The sequence below is a fragment of the Elephantulus edwardii genome, unplaced genomic scaffold (assembly GCF_000299155.1).
Source record: "Elephantulus edwardii isolate Elephantulus edwardi_28Jun2011 unplaced genomic scaffold, EleEdw1.0 scaffold00285, whole genome shotgun sequence".
Lineage (NCBI taxonomy): Eukaryota > Metazoa > Chordata > Mammalia > Macroscelidea > Macroscelididae > Elephantulus > Elephantulus edwardii.
In genome coordinates this window covers 3208208-3229710 of record NW_006400035.1, presented here as the reverse complement: position 1 = coordinate 3229710, position 21503 = coordinate 3208208, and the positions used below count along the sequence as shown (strand labels likewise).

The 21503-nt window shown below is 41.7% G+C and overlaps 1 protein-coding gene across 1 annotated transcript in view; it reads left to right on the top strand.

Annotated features, from left to right (window-relative positions):
• The window catches only part of PROK2 (prokineticin 2), a 52087-nt gene that overhangs the window by 29740 nt on the left and 844 nt on the right, over nt 1-21503 (top strand). The window lies entirely within an intron of this gene.

Genomic DNA, 21503 nt, shown 5'->3' with positions numbered 1-21503 from the left:
GTCCAGTGGCCCCTCCCTAGGAGGACCAGTCAAATTTCCGTAAAGCAGTACAGGTTTAAGATCCTGTGGTTCCTAAAACTATTTGTATCAATCACCCATGCTGATTAACCCAGTCACTGAATCCAAGCATGATGTCCTTCTCCAAGGACCAGTCCCTCCTTACAACATGCCCAAAGCACGTCAGAGGAAGCCTCAGAATCCTTGCCTCCAAGGAGAAGCCTGGTTTAACCCTCTCCAGGATGAATCTGTTTTCTTAGCAGTCCATGGTATACTCAATACTCTTCTCCAGCTCCACAGCTCAAAGGTATCAATTATCCTTCTATCCTCTTTAGTCGTTGTCCAATTCTCTGACCCATGACAAGTGATTTCAGACCAAGTCTCCAGAGAGACACCATTGCTCTTCAGCACTTCGGAGAGGTCCCTAACAGCAGATTTCCCCATCATAATACATCTTTTAATTTCCTGGCTGCTGAGTGTCGACTGTGGAGCCAAGCAAACTAAAGCTGTGAACAATCTCAATCTCTTCACCATCCATCCTGATGCTGCCAATCAGCCCAGTTGTGAAAATATTTGCTTCTTGATATCAAGCCTCAATCCATATTAAAGGCTGCAGACCTTGACCCTCTGCAGCAAGCACTTCAGGTCCTCCTCAGTTTCAGCAAGCAGGGTTGTGTCATCTACATAATGTAGATTGTTCTTCCACCAATCCTGACCCCACATTTCTCCTTATAGAGCCCAGCCTCCCGGATGATCTGTTCTGCATACAGGTTGAAAAGGTATGGAGACAGGACACATCCCTGGTGTATGCCCTTCCCAAGTTTGAACCATGCAGTGTTTCCTTTCTTTGCAGTGCAATTGGCACAGAATAGAGCAGGATTTAGGGCTGTTGTACATAGGGTCACTATGAGGAAAAAGTCATTGAATTTGTGACATGGCCAATTCCCTTGCACCATGGAAGATGGCTCTGGCCTCTTGGTCTGCGGTGAAACTGGGCTGAGAACCTCTTCGTTGGGGCCAATAAGATTGGGGCAGAAGCTGAAGCTTTAAAAACAAACAAACAAACAAAAACCAAACAAACCACAAAACAAGTAATTTGAAATGTGGAAGGACCAGTTCTCTTGCACCATAGAAGACCTTTCTGGCCTCTTTGACGATAATGAGAGTGGGCTTTTAAACTCATTGGAGCCAATGAGAATCTCGTGCAAAAGCTGAGGCTTTATTAAAAAACAATAAAACAAGTCATTCGACTTCTGTAAGGGCCAGTTGCACCATTGGAGACAGGTCTGTCTTCTTGGTTGGTATTGAGAGAGGGCTAGGAAAATTTCTTTGGAGCCAATGAGAGACTGGGTCAGAAGCTGAGGGTTGGGTGTGGTTTTTTTGTTGTTTTTTTTTCTTCATTTTTGGTGTTTTTGTTTTTTTGGTTTTTTTAAAGTCATTTGATTTGTGGAAGGGCCAGTTCTTTTGCACTGTAAAAGACGGCTCTGGCCTCTTTTTCAGTGGTGAGTGGACTGGGAACCTATCTTTGGAGCCAGCGAGAGACTGGGGCAGAATTTGAAGCTTCTTTTTTTTAAAACAAATCATTCAACTTGTCAAAGGGCCAGTGCTCTTGCTCCATGGAAGATGGGTTGGTGGTGAGAATGGGCTACTTACGAAGCACTCATTGGAGCCATTGAAAGACTGTAGCAGAAGCTGAGGCTTTAAAAAAAAAACAAACCAAAAACCAAAACAACAAGTCATGTGACTTATGAAAGGGCCTATTCTATTGGGTTTTTGGTTTTGGGGTTTTTTTTTGTAAACAGGTCATTCAAATTCTTGAAAGGCCAATTCTCTTGCACTGTACATAGAAGACAGCTCTGGCCTCTTGGTCAGTGGTGAGAGTGGGCTAAGAACCTCTCCTTGGAGATAGTGAGAGCCTGGGGCAGTAGCTGAGGCCTCTTCTTCGTCTTCTTCTTCTTTTTTTTTTTTAAATAAGTCATTCAACTTGTGGAAGGGCCAGTTCTCCTGCACCATGGAAGAAAGTTCTGGCCTCTAGGTTGGTGGTGAGGCCAGTTCTCCTGCGCCACATAAGGTGGCTCTGGCATCTTGGTCAGTGGAGAGAGAAGGCTGGGAACCTCTCTTTGGAGCCAATGAGAGACTTGGGTGGAAGCGGAGGCTTTTTAAAAAAAAAAACAAAACAAAACAAAAAAACAAAACAGTCATTCGACTTTCGGAAGGGCCAGTTCTCTTGCTCCATGAAAGACGGCTCTGTGGTGAGAATGGACTGGGAACCTCTCTTTGGAGCCAATGAAAGACTGGAGAGGAAGCTGAGGGTTTTTTGTTTTGTTTTGTTTTGTTTTGTTTTGTTAAACAAGTCATTCGAATTTAGGAAGGGCCAGTTCTCTTGCGCCATGGAAGATGACTCTGACCTCTTGTTCATTGGTGAGAGTGCTCTGGGAACCTCTTGTTGGAGCCAATGAGAGACTGGAGAGGAAGCTGAGGTTTTGTTTTGTTTTTTGTTTTTTTTTAAACAAGTCATTCGAATTTTGGAAGGGCCAGTTCTCTTGCGCCATGGAAGATGGCTCTGGCCTCTTGTTCATTGGTGAGAGTGCTCTGGGAACCTCTTGTTGGAGCCAATGAGAGACTGGAGAGGAAGCTGAGGTTTTGTTTTGTTTTGTTTTGTTTTGTTTTAAACAAGTCATTCGAATTTTGGAAGGGCCAGTTCTCTTGCGCTATGGAAGATGGCTCTGGCCTCTTGTTCATTGGTGAGAGTGCTCTGGGAACCTCTTGTTGGAGCCAGTGAGAGACTGGGGCAGAACCTGAGGCTTTTTTTTCTCTTCTCCATAAACAAGTCCTTTGTACAATAGCCAGTTCTGTTGCTCCATGGAAAACGGCTCTGGCCTACTGGTTCTTGGTGAGAGTGGGCTGGGAACCTCTCATTGGAGCCAATGTTAGACTGGGGCTGAGGGCCAGTTCTCTTGCTCCATGGAAGATGGCTCTGGCCTCTTGGTCAGTGGTGAGAGTGGGCTGGGACCCTCCCAGTTGGGCCAATGAGAGACTGGGGTGGAAGCTGAGGTGTGGGGTGGGTGCGTGTGGGGTGTGTGTGTGTGTGTGTGTGTGTGTGTGTTTTAAAACACGTCATTTAGGCCCAAGGGGCCATAGGCCCTCAGCTTGATTTAATTGTATTTCAAATGAATATTTCCTGTGTGGTATATAAATTTTCTGTTTTCTCTCTACTTAGGTAACTTGGGATTCCTGTGATACTAAATGGCATGCCAGTGGCGCATCAATTTCTATAATGGTTATGCATGGTTGACAGTGTTTGGTAGAGCTCGCATATGAAGTCAGTTTTGGAAGCAAGAGTGGCATTCACTTCCTAAACATGCCTATGGAAACTGTATAAACTTAGAATGAGGACAATTTTTACGAAACAGAATTAGGGTCTTTTGTTTATAGGGTCTTCACTCGATGACACTTGACAACAACAACAGCAACATATAAAGCCTGGCGTTTGTCTCCATTTTGGAGTTAAGTGAAATGGTGGACTCTGTATGATGGCGATTGTTTTTGTTGAGGATCTGAGTGCATTATGGGGTTGTTTTTATTTAAGCCTCTTGTTTAGAGTCTGCAAAACCTCCTGGAGGGCCCTTATATTTCAAAGTTGGGACCAAGGGATTATATTTTAATCAGTTTTTACTATTTTTTGGCTCTTATAAGAAAATAAATGTTTAGCTCTTCTAAGTAATACAGCACTCTGCTCTATTTGCTGTGCTGAGGTAATCTAGTTTTTCTATGACACTGAACCTTTTCCATTGGAGTCTCAAATTCCATAATGGAACAACTATGCCATAGGTGTGCCAAACACCATAATGGCTACCCATCATGGGAAATGTTTGGTGGAGTTCCCAGATTGATTAAGGTTTGGAAGCAGGAGTGGCATCCACTTTCTAAACCATATACCTGTGGAAGCTCTATGAACCTGGACAATGCACACGCTCGCACGCGCACGCGTGTTGAGCCTGTTAGACCCACGAAGTACCACCTGAAAAGGATTACTATCCATGTATGCAAGAACAAAGAGTGCTTTATTCTTCGGAAATAGTTTTCAGCATGCAGAGGCTCCCTCCCTCAGTGGAAAGATGACGAGAGTTAGAGCGAGAGGCGAGAGCGAGAGCCTGAGCGAGAGCCTGAGCGAGAGCGAGAGCCTGAGCCTGAGCCTGAGCCTGAGCCTGAGCCTGAGCCTGAGCCTGAGCCTGGAGTTCCTTCTGAGAGCCTGGAGTTCGTTCCTGTAAGGGACCATTTTAAAGGCTTTCCCAGGTGCTTCCATTCAGGGCGGGGAGATTGGGAACTTGGTTGGTGGGCAGAGGGATCAGTCATGTGAGTTGGCTTTTGATTGGCTGGTTGCTCTACCCGCCTTCACAATGTCAGCGTCAATGTACACACGTGGCTCAGGTTAACTGGATTACTTTTAAACTTTGCAGGAATCAGATAAAACTCTGTCCCGAGAGACTTTATGGCACCCTTGTGTTTATTCTACCTTAATTGCCCATTTCCAAAACTAAGAATTTTTATGCCTTGCTTCCGCCTCTGGAGTTAATAAGTTCTTTCCAAGGTTGGATTTGGGTTAGTCTGGGTGGGCGGGGGTGTCAAGACACCCAAAACGAGGGTCCGTGCTGTCCCCTCAGTCAGGCTCGGGGGGAGGGGGGTCACCAGACACCCAAAATGGGAGTCTGTGCTGTTTCCTCAGGGCCCATGTATTTAAATATCAGTTGGGCCTGAGAATCTAGTGTTATTTTTGGAGGAATATTCTAAAAAATTTTGCAGCACTCCCCTTTCAATTTGCTGCCATGAAGTAGCTTGGGTTTGCTGTGATGCTGCACCTTGTGCCTTTGGGGGGCAATTGCCCTAATGGCTATCCAAGGTGGACAGCGTTTGGTGGAGCTCCCAGTGTAAGACAGGTTTGGAAGCAGGAGTGGCCCCACTTCTTAAACTACATGCCTCTAGAAACTCTTTGAAGTGGGAAAAACAATGATAGGTATAGAAATGCTTTATGCCTTTTGTTCATAGGGTCACTATGAGCTGTGCTCGACTCAATGATATTGAACAACAACATCTAACAAAAAACATCTAACAAGCATTTAGTCACCAGTTTGCGGCTGGAATCCAGATCGAGAAGTCATCTGGAACAGCTGGATTCTGTAGAATTTTGTTTTCTAGTTCTGGTGAGAATTGGGGTGGAATAATTACTCGCCATTTGGTGTTGACTGTATTCAGCCTCCAACTGGAAAAGAAATTTGGTCAGACATTCTCTAAGTGGTATAGTACTGATCTGTTCATTTGCTCTAAAGAGGTAAACTCATGGTGGCTGTGAAGCTATATACTGTGACAGTAGTAGTAGTAGTAGTAGTAGTAGTAGTAGTAGTAGTAGTATCATCTGTCTAAACCTAGCAATTACCTTTCAAGAACTTTATCCTACGTGTTTATTGCCCTAATGTGAAAGAGGGGTTTTCACTGTAGCATTGTTTGAAATTTCAAAAGACATGAAATAAACTAAATGTTGAGCAGTGGGGGAACTTGTTGAGTAAATTAGGGTGCATTTATATTAAAATGCTAAGGCAATCCTTAGGATGGCCACTCACATCTTGAGGGGGGAGGGACACATATGAAATGCTTGGGGATATTTTGGCTTTCTTTTTGTCCCAAGTAGGTGGCAGCAGAGGGGACTTGCCAGATGAATTGGCAAATATCCCCTCAGACTTGCCAGATGAATTGGGGGTCTTTGGCCCAGAGTCCACCAGCATTTGGGTGTGCCGTAATTGTAAAATACTGAAGTGTTTGGCTATACCTGTAGGCTGAGGGCTGAGGACTAGTATGTTGTGAATCTCGGTACCACCTGGACCTTAGGATGGCCTCTCGCATCTTGAGGAGGGACACGTATGAAACACTAGGGGCTCTTATGGCTTTCTTTTCCTCCCAAGTGGGTGTCAGCAAGAAGGAACTTGCCAGATGAATTGGGGGTCTTTGGCCCAGAGTCCATCAGCATTTGGGCATGCCAGAATTATAAATTATTGTAGGGCCTGAGAGCCTCAGGCCCTCAGGCCTATTTTTAATTGTTTTTGGTCAAACATTCTTCTAGGTTGTATAGTCCTGGTCTGTCCACTTGCTGTACAGAGTTAACGCATGGTGACTGTGAAGCTGAACACTATGACACTGGCGTGTCAAATGTGATAATAGTTAGCCATGGTGGACAGTGTTTGGTGGAGCTCCCCGATTAAAACAAGCTTGGAAGCAGGAGTGGCATCCACTTCTGAAATAGGTTGCCTCTGGAAATCCAGTGAACCTGGAGAAAGGCAGAAAGTCATACAAGTGTCCAGGTCTTTCATTCATAGGGTTGCTATAAGTTGCCAATGACTCTATGGCACTTAACAACAACAACAACCACAACAACATTCTAGGTTGTGAAATTTTGGGTTGAATGTACTATTAATTCTCACATAAACTCCCAAATTTAGGCTGAGTTTTAGTTTCTTGGCCGCATTTGCACATAAGATTCACCATATGTAAACATATTGGTGTGCAGGGTTGACTATTAGATACCTATTATCCTTGTCACACAATCAAAGTAGATCCAAAGATTAGATGGCAGTAAAGGAATTGGCAAATATCTAGTGATGTTGTTGTTGTGAGCTCACACATGACCAGAGAGGGTGAAAATGCTCCGGGCACCAATGAGAGATTCAGGGGAGTGAAGGTGAAGTATCAACCAGAACTGGGGAGAAACACCTGGTTTGAATGAGGTATGGAGGAACCTGTGGTCTATTTTAATAGTTACGTTAAGGTCAGTCAAAAGTAGATTTTGGTTGATGCTTAACAGTTTTGGTGCTTTTGATATGAAAAAAGAGTGCAAAGATACCTTAATTTGGAAAGTTTTACAAAAATGTAGACATGGAAACATTTTCAGGGCTCCTTCCTGGCCCTGGAGTGTCCTTGCAAGTGAGGAGTATTAACATCTCTGTCCTCACAGTAACTCTGTCTCTGTCATGTTGTGGTTGGTTTGTGCTGGGCACAAGCAAGACAAGGAGTGAAACTTCAGTGTGGTCACAGTTTATGCAGAGGTGGCGAAAGTCATTCAGCAAATGTCCTCAACATCTCTTCTATGCCAGGCTAAGCAGTATATACTCATCAATCAAACAGTACCATTCTCTCTTTTTAATTTTTTTAAAAAATTTTATACTGGTTTACTTACAAAGTTCATATACCTTGTTTTTCACACCAGATCTTTCCTTTCCCACCCTCCCTCCACCCATCAAGTTGTGCAACCCTAAAATTAAGCCCTTGCCTTCTCCTCCTTAGATTCTCCTAGTCATTCTACAGTAATGGTCATATATAGTATTTGTGTTTATGAGACTGAGTTAGTTCACTTAGCATAATGCTGTCCAGTCCCTCCCATGTAGTTTTTGTTGTTATGTGTCATTGAGTCAAGCACTATTCAGTGACCCTATGAACAAAAAACCTGAACCCTGTTCTGATCTGTACTGTCCTCACACTTTCTGACACATAAGAGGCCAATGCAGCAGTCACTGTGTCAGTCGGCCCATCTGGTTGAGGGTCTTCCTCTCCTTCACTGACCCTCCACCCTTCCCAGCATCATGTGTCTCTCCAAGGAATGACACCTCCCAGCAACATGTCTAAAGTATGTGTGGTGACACTTCATCATTCTTGCCTCCAAAGAGTACTCCAGCAGCACCACCTCTAAGACATATCTGCTTGTTCTCTTGGGTGTCTATGCTCTTCTCCAACACCACAGCTCAAAGGCATCAATTATTTTTCTATCCTCCTTATTCATTGTCCAGGTCTCAGATGCAGAGCTAGTAATCAGAAAGTCTATGGCCTGAATCAGACTCACCTTAGTCCTCAAACTGACATTACTACTTCTCAATAATTTGTAAAAGTCCCTAACTGCACATTTCCCCAGTGCAATGTGTCTCCTTATTTCCTGAATGCTGCTACTAAGAGTGTTAATTGTGGATCCAAGCAAGATAAAGCTGTTGACAGTTTCAATTACCTCTCCATCAATCATGACACTGCCTATTGGTCCAATGGTAAGAATCTTTGTTTTCTTGATATTAAGGTTCAATCCATACTGATGGCTGCATTCCTTAATCTTCTGCAACAATTGCTTCAAGTCCTCCTCACTTTCATCACTCAAGGTTGTGTCATCTGCATAATGCAGGTTATTGGTGAGTCTTCCTCCAATCCTGATGCCACATTCTTCTTCAAAGAGTCCAGTTTCTCAGATAGTTTTCTCAGCATACAGATTGAACAAGTATGAAAAGAGAATACACCCCTGATACACCCCTTCCCAATTCCAAACCATGTAGTCCTTTCCGGCTCCGTTCACACATTAGCCTCCTGACCTGGATATAGGTTCTGCATGAGCACAATCAAGTGCACTGGGATTCCCATTCTTTTCAATGTCAGCTACAACTTGTCATGATCCACGCAATCAAACACCTTTACAGAGTCGGTGTTTGTGATTTACTTGATGGCTGGAGGTAAATGATTTGGCTGTTTCTAATTGTGTTAGCAATCAAGTGTAAGCTGATTAACTGTACATGATCTCATTTAAAATATGCTTGAGGTGGGGGGCGGGGTGTCTTGTGTAGGCAATCAGGATCTGGGAGGAAGGCCTTTGTATTTAAAAGTCATTCTGGTCCTACCTGTGAGTGAGCCTTTAGCTTGGCTTGGGTGTTTGTGATTTACCTGATAGCTGGGGGTAAACTGGCCAGTTCTAACTGTGTTAGCAATCAAGTGCAAGCAGATTAACTGGATCTGATCTGATTTACAATCAGCTTGGGTAGGAAGCCAACATAAAAGGCAAACAGGATCTGGTAGGTGGGCCTCCCATTTTAGGTAGTAATTTACAAAATCATTGCTTCTGCATGCTGCGTACTATTCCATTGTGTGAATGTAATTTAATTTCTCAATCCATTTGATGGTAGTTGGACATTTGGGCTGTTTCCATGTTCTTAATATGGTGAATAATGCTGCTATGAGCATTTGTGTGCAAGTCTCTGTGCCTCAGTTCTCATTTTCTGAGTATATTATTCTAAGCAATGGAATAGCTAGGTCATATAGAATTTCTATGTTTAGCTTTTTGAGGAAAAGGCAAACTGCCTTCCAGAGTAGTTGCACCATTTTACAATCCCACTAACAATATATAAAAGTTCCTATCTCACCGCATCCTCTCCAATATTTGGTACTTGCTGCCCTGCTAAATCAACTTTGCCATTGCTACTGGGGTAAGACAGTATCTCATTTTGGTTTTGACTTACATCACTCTTATTGCTACTGATTTTGAGCATTTCTTCATATGTCTGTTGGATGTCTGAATATCTTTCTCTGTGAAAAGTTTTTCCATGTCTCTTGCTCATTTTGTAATTGGATTATCAGTTTTTCTCTTCTAGAGACCCTGGAATATTCTGTAAACTTTTGTTATGAGACCCTTGTCTGAGATGGCATTGCCAAATGTTTGTCCCCAGTTAGTAGGTTTCTTTTCACCCTGTTGGAAAAAGTTTTCAATGACCATGGAGATTTAATCTATAGAAGGTCCCAGTCATCAATTTTATCTTCAAATTGTGCATTCCTTGCTGTATTTGGCAGTATCTTTATACCATAGACTAGGCCTTCTGAGCTTGATCCCAAATTTTCCTCTTATGAACTTTATGGTTTGGGGCTTTATTCCCAGGTCTCTGATTCAGCCACATTGACTTGATTTTTGTGTATGGTGTGAGATGTGGATCCTGTTTCAGCTTTCTGCAATTAGCAATCTAGTTTTGCCAGAACCGTTTGTTGAAGAGTTAATCATTTCCCCATTTGATAGGTTTTATTTCTGAGTATCCATTAACCTTAGATAGATGGATCCATTTCTGGGTTCTCAATTCTGTTCCATTGGTCTATCTGCCTGTCATTGTAACAGTATCTTGCTCTTTTTGTTACTACTGGCTGTAGTAGGTTATGAACTCAGAAGCAACAATTTCCCTTTCATTATCTTTGAAAATCGAATATGGTATCTGTGTTGGGATTGCATTGAACATGTAGATTGCTTTTGGTAGGATTGTCATTTTTGCAATATTGAGTCTTCCTATCCATAAACAAAGCATGTTTCCATTTCTTTAGCTCTTTTATAGTGTCTCACAGAAATGTTCTGTAGTTTTCTTTGTATAGATCTTTTGTGTCTCTAGTTCAATTCATTCCTAAGTATCTTAATTTGTGGTTGGCTATTGTAAATGGCATTGCTTTCTTGGTTTCCTTCTTTGAGTTCTCTTTGTTACTATAGAGAAATCCTACTGATTTTTGGATGTTGATCTTGTATCCTGCCACTTAACTTAATTGGTTTACTAGCTCAAACGGGTTGTGTTTTTGTTTTTTTTGTTTTTTAAGTACTTGGGATTTTCTGTGTATATTATCAGATCATCTGTATATAGTGACAGTTTAACCATCTTTTTGATGATCTGGATTCTTTCTATTTTGTTCACTTGTTGTATTTTCCTAGCAAGTACTTCCAATATAACATTGACAAGAAGTGGTGACAGTGGGTATCCTTGTCTGGTTCCTGTTCACAAAGAAAGTGTGTTTAGTCTTTTTCCATTGAGAATTATATTGGCTCTTGATTTTGTATATATGCTTTTCACTATATTGAGGCGATTCCCTTCTATTCCAGTTTTATTGAGTGTCTTAATCAGGTGTTGGATTTTGTCAACTGTCTTTTCTACATCAATTGATAGGATCATATGGTTCTTGTTATTTGCTTTGTTAATGTGGTGAATTGTACTGATTGTTTTTCCTATGTTAAACCATCCTTGCCAGCTCCTGGCTCAGGGCGATCCGTCGCGGCCCTCTGCCCAGGGAGGGCTGCCCTCGGCCCCCGGCTCGGGGTGAGCCATCGCAGCCCTCTGCCTGGGGCGGGCTGCCCTTGGCCCCCGGCTCAGGGCGAGCCGTCACAGCCCTCAGGGTGAGTTCCTCAGTCCCCAGATTGTGCCATCTGACCCCTGGGTGGGGAAGGGAAAAAAAAAAGAATGCCGAGGGTATCCAGAGAATGTTACCTAGGCCACCTTCTCCTGCCACCCTCCCCCCCCCAGTAAACCTGAAAGCAACACCCTCAAAGCCCTTCTATTTGTAACTCACAAGTTTGTTCTCTCTAGGTTTGCTCCCTTTCCTATAGGTAACCTTAACACTGAGTTTTACTCCAGAATTGACCCTGAACCCAGTGCTAGTGACAAAAAGGAAATACAACCAACAGCTAAAGAAGCAAAGGAGGATGGAGCCTCTGGGTTCAACCAGCCATCCCCACTGGACCCACCTGGGAAAACACTTTGCAGTCCAGAGGGGAGCAGATGACAGGAAAATATCTTCTATCAGAGCAAGAAGGCAAGCAGCTTTAACCCAAGACCACCAGTAAGGAGATAAAGTGTCCTCCCTTCCCCCCTTTACATCTACGCCCCTGTTCAGCATGAAGAAGCCAGAGAGTCGGCATCCAATTCCCAAATCAATAAGACAGTTGGTTTAATTACCATTGGAAAATGCGTGTCATTCCTCTGTAGCATCTGGTCCCCACTGGACCCTCATCATTTCATTCACCTGCTCCCCCCACCGACCAAACTGTGCAGCTCTACAACTGCATCCTGGCCCATCCTCACCCTTCTGCCCCCAACTCTCACCTCCTTGTACCCCCAGTATGTTTTTCCCAATAAAAGAAAAAAAAACCAAACAAGCCATCCTTGCATAACTGTTACGAATCCTACTTGGTCATGTTGGTGGTGGTGGTGGTGGTGGTGGTGGTGATGGTGTTATGTGCCATTGAGTCACTTGCGACTCATAGCAACCGTATGTGCAAGAGCCCTAAACTCTACTCTATCCTGTGCCAACCTTACTGTCTTTGACACACCTACTTCCATTGCCCCAGTGACTGAATCAATCCATGCCATTAAAGGGTTCCTCTCCTGCACTGTCTCTCCACCCTCCACCCTGTCATGGGGAACTATTTTTTTATGTGCTTTTGGATTTTATTGGCTTGGATTTTTGCATCTGTGTTCATAAAAGATATTGTTCTATAGCTTTTTTAATTGACAATATCTTTTCCTGGTTTTGGTATTACGATTATGCTTGCTTAATAGAATATCTCTGGGAGTGTTTTCTTTTTCTATTTTTTTTCTTAAATAACATAAATAGAACTGGTAATAAATCTTCTCTGAATGTTTGGGAGAGTTCATCTGGTCCAGGGCTTTTTTTGGGGGAGGGGAGGGAAATCTTTTTATGATCTGCTCAATTTCATCTATTTTAAATTTTTTTTTTTAAATTTTGTCTTTTGTGGTGGGTCTGTTCAAGTGTTCTACATCTAACCATGTCAGTCTGGGCAGGGCATGAGTTTCAAGGAATTTGTCCACTTCCTCTAAGTTTTCAAATTTATCAGAGTATAGCTTTTCATAATTTTCTGGTGTTGTTCTTATTGTGATGTGCCATTGAGTCATGTGCAACTCATAGAGACCTGGTGTACAATAGCGTTGTGGCCTGATCTATCCTGAGCCAGTCTCTCTGACTCTGACATACTTATCCCCATTGCCCTAGTTACTGCATCAATCCATAACTTCCAGGGTCTTCCTCTCCTGTGCTGTCCCTCCACCCTTCCGAGCATGTTGTCCTTCTCCAAGGATTGGTCTCTCCTAGCCACATGCCCAGAGTATGTGAGATGAAGCTTCAAATTCCTAGTGTTCAAGGAGAAAGTAGAATATTCTAATATTATCACTTTCATTTCCTTTGGTTCTTTTGTGATGTCACCTCTATCATTCCTTATTTGAGTTATTTGTGTCTTTTCCTATTTCCTTTTGTTAAGCTTGCTTATGGTTTGTCAATTTTATTTACTCTTGAAAAAACCATCTCCTGGTATTTTTGATTATTTCAATTTTTTTTTTTTATTTTTTGTCTCATTGATTTGAGCTCTGTTCTTATGGTTTTCTTTCTTCTAGAGGCTGTTGGGCTAGTTTTGTTCATTTTCTGTTTGATGAAGGTGTTGAGTTAGATCATTAATTTTGATCCTCTCTTAATTTTTTATGTTTTTGCCTATTGCTATGAACTGCCCCATAAGGATTGCCTTAGCTGCATCCCAGAAGTTTTAGTATGTTGTATTTTCATTATCATTTGTTTCGAGGAATGTTTTTATTTCATTATTTCTTCTTTAACCCAGTTGTGTTCTAGAAGGGTGTTATTTAGCTTCCATGTTGGTGGCTTTATAATATTTACTGCTTTTATGGGTAATTTCTAGTTTTATGGCATTGTGGTCTGAGAAGATACTTGTTTCATTTCAATGTGTGTTTTTTTTTAATTTTTTGAGGCTTGCTTTGTGCCCTAATATGTGATTAATTCTAGAGGATGTATCATGTGCACTTGAGAAGAAAGTTAATTGACTTTTAGTTGGGTAGAATGTTTGAAATACATCCACAAGGTCAAGTTGGCTCACTGTGTAGTTTAGGTCTTCTGCATCTTTTTTGAGTTTCTTTTGAGTTGACCTATGATTTCATCAGGAATGGCATTCAATTCCCAAACAACATGCCTCTGGAAACTCTATGAACTTTGATAAATGATGATACTTATAGAAAGCCTTCAGGCTTTTTGTTCAAAGAGTCACTATGAGTCGTGCTTGACTCGCTGGGCAATCAATAACAACATTCTTTGGTGAGAATGGTGTGTCAAAGTCTCCTACCACTATGGTGGTGCTGTATTTCTTTCTTCAGTTATGTTAGCAGTTGTTTTATGTATTTAGCAGGTCTATCATTTGGTGCATAGAGGTTGACTATATATGTCTTCTTGATCTACTGTGCCTTTAATCATTATATAGTATCCTTCCTTATTTTTTACGGTGATTTTCATTCTGAAGTCTATTTTATCAGATATTAGTATTGTCACTCCTGCTTTTTTGTGAATGCCATTCTTCCCTCCACCCTTTGATTTGGATCGATTTTTCTCCAGATTTTTCAGATGTGTCTCTTGTAGACATTTTAATGCACTTTTAAAAAATCTATTCTGCTATTCTTTTTGTTTTGATTGGTGCATTTCGTCCATTCACATTAAGTGTGATTTTTGACAGACCAGATTTTATCGTTACCATTTTGCTGTGTTTCTTTTTGTGTTGTTTCTTGTTACTATGCTCCATCAACTTTCCTTTGATGTGTCTGTGTGAAGGACCTCTCTTAAAAGTTCTTGTAGATTTGGTCTTGTTTTCACTAATTCCTTATGTTCTTTCTTTTCTGAAATGAAAAAGATGTAATTTCTGCTTCATATTTGATGGGGAGCTTTGCGGGATACAGTATCCTCAGTTGGCAATTTTCATCCAACTTTCTTTCATTGTCACGTTGCTCACATGGTTTCTGCCAAAAAAAAAATCAGAACTTAATCTGATTGCTTTTCCTTTGCAGGTGACTGTTTTCCTCATGCTGCTTTTAGTATTCTATCCTTATCTGTTATTTTGGAGAATTTGACCATGTTATATCTTAATGGTTTCCTTTTGGGGTTTAGTCTATTTGGTATTCGCTGAGGTTCCTGAATGTGGATTGCTCCATTCTTCACAATAACTGGGATGTTTTCTTCTAGTAGCTCTTCCACAATTTTCTGAGTGATTTTCCTATCCCTCTCATATTCTGGAATCCCAGTCATACCTATGTTATTCCTTTTGATGCCATCCCATATGAGTCTAATGTTTTCTTCATTTTATTTATGTCTGATCTCTGATTTTTCTTCTAGTATATTTCCATTGAATTTCTTGTCTTCCAGATCACTGATTCTCTGTTTCATCTCTCTGTTCTACTTTTTTGTCCTTCAGGTTTGTTGGACACCTCTACCCTTTCAGTCTTAGTATTCTGGATTGCATTTTTATTTCTTTTTGTTATTTCTAGTGTTGGCTGTACCCTCTCTATCTTGTGATGATTTTTTTAAGTTCTTGTACCTCTTTATATTCAGTTTCAATACTTTTTTCTACTTTTTGCATTTTCTTCCACATTTGTACAAATTCCTCCTTGTCAATATATTTCTTCTGGCTCTATGTCTCTGGATTGTTTGCTTTCTTAGTGCTTTCCATTGTTTTCTTCCATCATTTGCATCTTCTTCCGTAGCTGTTCAAATATCTCTTCATCAATATATTTTTCTAGCTTTCTACCTCTACATAATTCCCTTTATTTGTGGTTTGTATTGTTTCTTCCATCCTTTGTGTTTCATTTGTAGCTGTTTGAATGTCTCCATATTAACATATATCATCTGCCTTCTTGACTCTGGGGTATTTATGAGATATCTAACACTGTCTACCTTTTTTTTTTGAGAAGGCTTAATTGTTTTTCACAGTATTTGAAGCTGCCTCTTACTTTCTTGACATTATGTGATGTTTTTCTTGGTAAATGTTAGGTTGTTTCTGTTGTGTTTGCAATAGCAGGTGATGATTCTTGTCTTTATCATGTTATTAATTAGCTGTCAAGTTAAAATATTCAGTCTATGAGGTGAGTTACTTACTCTACTGTAAGCTCTTTCTGGGAAAATTTGCCTTTTCTAAAGTCCTTGATGTTCTCTCTGTTCTGCACTGTAGCCCTGTAGGAATTTCACTTTGATGTAGTCCCCTGACACCAACTCTATAGGCTTCTTGCACGTATCAAGGGGCTGAGTGGTGTGAAGTCAGGTGCTCTACTCAAGCAATTCCACATGGACCTTTTCTCCTGGAGCTTAATGTCTTCCTTTGTCTTTGGAAGGGCACAAGACTAGAGATCAGGGTTGCCAGTTCAAACTGCTTGCATGTAGGGGGCTTTCAAATCAGTCCTCTCCTTCTCACAGAGAGCTAAGAAAATTCCTCTGCTTGAAGTTCTGTATACTAAAGTCTCTTGTCTTATTTGTTCCCTGGTATGTCCCTGCAGCATGGACGCAAGGACCCCCAGGTGAAGGGGACCTATAACCCCAGGGATGCCTAAGTCCTGTGTTCCCACAAGCAATGGAGAGTGTTAACTCTTACCACAGAATCTCTCCTCTCCTCACCTTTTCTCCTGCAGCTTAGTGTCCTCTTTTGTCTCTGGTGTGGTAGGAGAAATAGGACCACCATCCCAGGCAGCTTGTATACAAAGGCTCTCAGGTCAGCCCTTTGCCACAGAGAACTAAGAAAAGTCTATCCTCTGATTGAAGTTCTGTATACTAAAATCTCTTGTCTTATTTGACCCCTGGAATGTCCCTGCAGCCATGGAGGCAAGGACCCCCACATGAAGGGGCCTATAGCCCCAAGGATGCCTCAATCCCGTCTCCCCATGAGCCAAACATTGCCATTCTATAAGAGTCTTATTCTGTAGTACTTAAGAACAAAGCCATATTTGGAAGAACATGGGACTGGGTTTGTCTTCAAGAACTTTCCCTTCCTAGGTAGGTTTCCTCAGGCTACTTACTTCATCTCATCATGAATCAAGACAAAAATCTGAGATGCAGGTTTGGTGAGAAGTGTATACAAGATGCCTTATGACACTAAGACTGACCCACAGAGGCCACTATGCTGGTTTTCTTCTCTACTGCTTCCAAGGCACTGTGTGACAGGTCACAGTGGTTCCACCAGTGTTATGTGATGCATCATGAAGGCACATTTTAGTAGCTCATCCCTCTTACTGGTTTTCTCCTGAATAGAGAATGATACCTTTTCTGCTCTGTGTATTATCACAACTACAGTACCTAAACTAGGGTCATACATGAAAGAAATACTCACAATAGCAGTTTAATAAATAAGCGAACGAAATATGCTTGGTATTATCCATCCAAAGCAGTGTGACATATTTATTTGATTTCATCCCCTGCAGGCATATTTCTCTTGGCTGTTGTTGCCTGGACCAGAGTTTCTCAATATCAGCAGTACTGATAACATTGCACTGTAGGAGGCTGCCCTGTGCTTTGCTAACCAGTATCCCTGTCCTCTACCCACTATTTGGAAGTAGCATGCCTCTAATCATGAACACCAAAAAGGTCTCCAGATGTGATCCAGTATCCCTGGGAGGAAGCAGGGGATGGAATCCTTCTTAGCTGAAACCCACTGGCCTATTCAGTGAAGTGATTTTAGGCTTAATGAAAGGAAGCTCTGAGGTCTCCAAGTCAGAAGAGATAATAAAGGTCAACTGGATATGATCTGCCATGTTCTCCACGGAATGAGCCATCTAATTATAGTACTCATCTAACTCATTCCCAGTGGAGGCTTGGAATCCTTGGACACACAGTGAGAGAGCCATTCTGACTTCACTTCTGTGTCAAGCTGATGGCCTTGTGCCTGTGTACACTCTCTGGTTGGAGCCTTGATAAACACGATGTATCAACCAGACAATGAGCATGGGATGATGGCCTGGATTCATCTTGCTCTGCATATTTACCACCTACACACCATCCTTCCATCTGCATCCTTCTCTGCATTTGTTGATCACCATCATCTCCCTGGCCCTTTCAGAATCTTTTTGGATATGGAAGGCCAGAGAGAAGAAAATGGAGGTAAGAAGCCAATCATAGTACCACCAGGAGACAGGCTCAGAATAGTTGGCCTGTGTAGTGTGAAATCTATCATGCTGGTACACAAAAGTAGAATACAACATAATACAACAGTTCTGCCATTATCTGCAGACAGCTAATCTGTCTTCACCAAGAAATCTATTTTTTGAGAAACCTGGAAGATGCATCTCAGATGTTCTCATTAGGGCAGATAATAGGTATGGAGTGGTCTTTCTTTGAGTTGGAATCAACTCACTGCCATCAAGTTGGTTGTGTCTCATACCTGACCTTCTGTTAGGTTTCCAAGAGTGTAAAACACACAAAAGTAGATTTCTTTCTAATGAAGAGCAAATGGTGGATTAAAAGCACCACAGTAGGTCAATCTTTGGGTTAGCAGTGCATCTTCCCACTGGAGCTATAATAGCAGATATGTTGCTAGGGTAACAAATCAGGCAGTCAACACCTTCTCCTATCCTTAAACTGTGAACTCCTAAGTTGTAAGCCACCGCATCCCTGCTAGTTTATAGTTATGGGTTATAGTCCCTTGTTGTCCCATTTCATTGATAGTAAAACATCTTCAAGACTGGAGTTCTTTTTTTTTCCTACTCACTATAAGGGCAAGTGTCTTGTGAATCTCAGTGTCAGCTGGATGTGGCCTCTTGCATCTTGAGGAGAGGCAAGTATGGAACACTCAGAGTGCTGTGGCTTTCTTTTTGGCCCAAGTAGATATGAGCTGAGCGGACCTGCCAGATGAATTGGGGGTCTCCAGCCCAGAGTTCACCAGCATTTGGGCATGCTGGAATGGTAAAATAATGAAATATCTGGCCACGCCTGCAGGCTGAAGGCAAGTGTCTTGTGAATCTCAGTGTCAGCAGGATGTTGGATGGTCACTAGGTGTCGCCTACGACTTGACAGCACTTAACAACAACAACAACAGCATAGAGAGAGATCAGTTGGCTTAGTGGACAGAAAATGATGCTACCAAGCCAAAGGTGGGTGACTTTAATCCACAGGCCTCAGGCCCATTTTCAATTATTTTTGGTCAAGCACTCTTCTAGGTCATATAGCCCTGGTGTGTCCACTTGCCGAACAGAGGTAACTTGTGGTTGCTGTGAAGCTGAACACTGTGACAGTGATGTGTCAAATGTGATAATCGTTACTTATAGTGGACAGTGTTTGGTGGAGCTCCTCCATTAAAACAAGCTTGGAAGAAGGAGAGGCATCCACTTCCATAATAGCTTGCCTCCTGAAACCTTATGAACCTGGAGAAAGGATGAAAGTCACACAAGCTTTGAGGACTTTCATTCATAATGTCACTATGAGTCGCTTACAACTCAACAGCGCTTAACAACACAACAACATAACTTCCAGGCACATTATGCATAGGGCACCATTCCTGGAATCCAGTGAGGGGGATGGGGGAAAGGACTTTTCCTCTCTGTCTATTTTCTGCATGCAGAGTTTCAACAAACTCTCTTTACCTGCCACCCTCCTCAACCCAACTGCACTGGTGTCACTGACTGGGCTCTTGAAGGACTCATGAAGACCAGTCATGCACTGCTGGGTTCTTCTGACTGTTCCTTTCTGCAGATCAAGTTGGCCTTCTTTAGCCCTTTCAGTATTTTGACTCCTGGGGTCTATGCCTAAATGTGTGAATCTTATTTGCTCATTATCTGAATTTATAACGATATGATTATGCCCATAATTTTATGTTCTTAAAGATCTTTAGAAACAAGATCTACTATAAAAGTGAAGTGAGAAAAATTAAAGGCCATATAGTTTTGTGTCTAATACCTTTATCTTCTCCAACTCTCTGCCAAGTATCCAGGTCTAAGATGATTTTGAGTAGATTATTTAATCCCTCTGTGCCTTTGATGTCAGTATAAGAAAAGTACTATCTTCACAAGATAGGGGCTTAAAGAAAAAAAGGTAACATAAAAAAAGTATCAAGCATATTGTCAGTGAGTATTTTAACATTCACTATGATCTGTTATTGAAAAGGTATGGAGACAGGACACATCCCTGGCGTACGTCCTTCCGAATTTTGAACCATGCAGTGTTCCCTTGCTCTGTTCTGATGACTGCCTCCTGGTCCAAGTATAGGTTTCACATTTGAACGATCAAGTGTTCTGGGATTCCCATTCTTCTCAGAGTCAGCCACAGTTTGTTATGATCCACACAGTCAAACGCCTTTGCATAGTCAATGAAACACAGATAGACATTTCTCTGGTATTCCCTGCTTTCAGCTAAGATCCATCTAACATCAGCTACAATATCCCTAATACCACAACCCCTTCTAAACCCAGCCTGGACTTCTGGCAGTTCTCTGCTGATGTGCTGTTCCAGTCGATTTTGGATAATCTTCAGTAGAATCTTGCTTGCATGTGGAATCAGTGAGATTGTTCTATAGTTTCCACACTCTTGGGTCAACTTTCTTTTTTTAATTATTAAATTTTATTAATTTTAATGAACATTTACAGACATTTTGGGTTTTTATTCATTCATTGTTGCACTATTTTTTCTACCCTCCTTCCCAGTTCATTCTTCTTTCCCCCCCCCCTTGAAAGTCTGTTTAATTGTCCAAATGTTGGGTCACCTTTCTTTGGGATGGGAACAAATATAGATCTCTTCCAGTCAGTTGGCCAAATGGTTATTCTTCAGATTTCTTGACACAACTTGGTGAGCATGTCCAGGGCAGCATCTGTTAGGTGAAATATGTCAATTGTTATACTATCTATTCCTGGGACCTTATTATTTTTGCTATTTCCTTCCAAGCAAACTAAACTTCTTCTTTCATCACCATAGGCTCTTGCTCATATGTTGTTTCATGAAATTCTTCTGTGTTTGCCAATTCCTTTTGATACAGTGACTCAGTATATTCTTTCCATCTCCTTTTAATACTTCCAGGATCATTTCATATTCTGCCGAAAGCATCCTTGACTGTAGCAACTCGAGGTTTAAATTTGTTCTTCAGTTCCTTGAGTTTAAGAAATGCTGAGTGAGTTTGGCCCTTTGGATTTTCTGATTCCAACTCCTTGCACATTTCATTGTAATATTTTGCTTTTGTCATCCCATGCAGCCTTTTGAAATCTTCTATTCAACCCGTTAGTATCTTGAATTCTTCCTTCTGCTTTGGCTTCTCTGTGCTCCAGTGCAATTTTCAGAGTCTCTTCTGACATCCATTTTGGTCTTCTCATCCTCTTCTGTCTTTGCAATGACCATTTGCACTCTTCCTGGATGATACCCTTGATATCCTCCCACAACTTGTCTGGTCTTTGCTCATTAGTGTTCAAGGCCTCAAACTTGTTCCTGAGATGGTTATGAAATTCGGGTGGAATAGACTCAAAGTTATATTTGGGTTGCTGTGGATTTGGTTTAATTTTCCTCAACTTCAGCTTGAACTTGGTGGTCTGTTCCACAATCAGCTCTGGGCCTAGTTTTCACAGCTGATATTGAGCTTCTCCGGCGGTTCTTTCCGCAGATATAATCGATCTGATTCCTATGCATACCTTCAGATGAAATCCATGTATACAACCTGTATTTATGTCTCTTAAAAAATGTATTTGCTATGAATAAGTCATTGATTGTGCAAAATTCTTTTTCTATCTAGCTCCATTTTTGTCACCGAGTCCATGTTTTCCAACTACTGAATCTTCTCTGTTCCCAACTTTTGCATTCCAGTCACCCATTATTATCAATGCATCTTGATTGTATGTTCGATCAATCTGTATGCAGAACAGATTATCCGAGAGGCTGGGGGTCAAGATTGGTGGAAGATCGATCAACAAATGCGTTATGCAGATGACACAACCCTGCTTGCTGAAACTGAGGAGGACCTGAAGCACTTGCTGCAGACGGTGAAGGACTGCAGCCTCCAATATGGATTGAGGTTCAATGTCAAGAAGACAAAGATTCTCACCACTGGATCAATTGGCAGCATCAGAATGGATGGTGAAGAGATTGAGATTGTTCACAGCTTTAGTTTG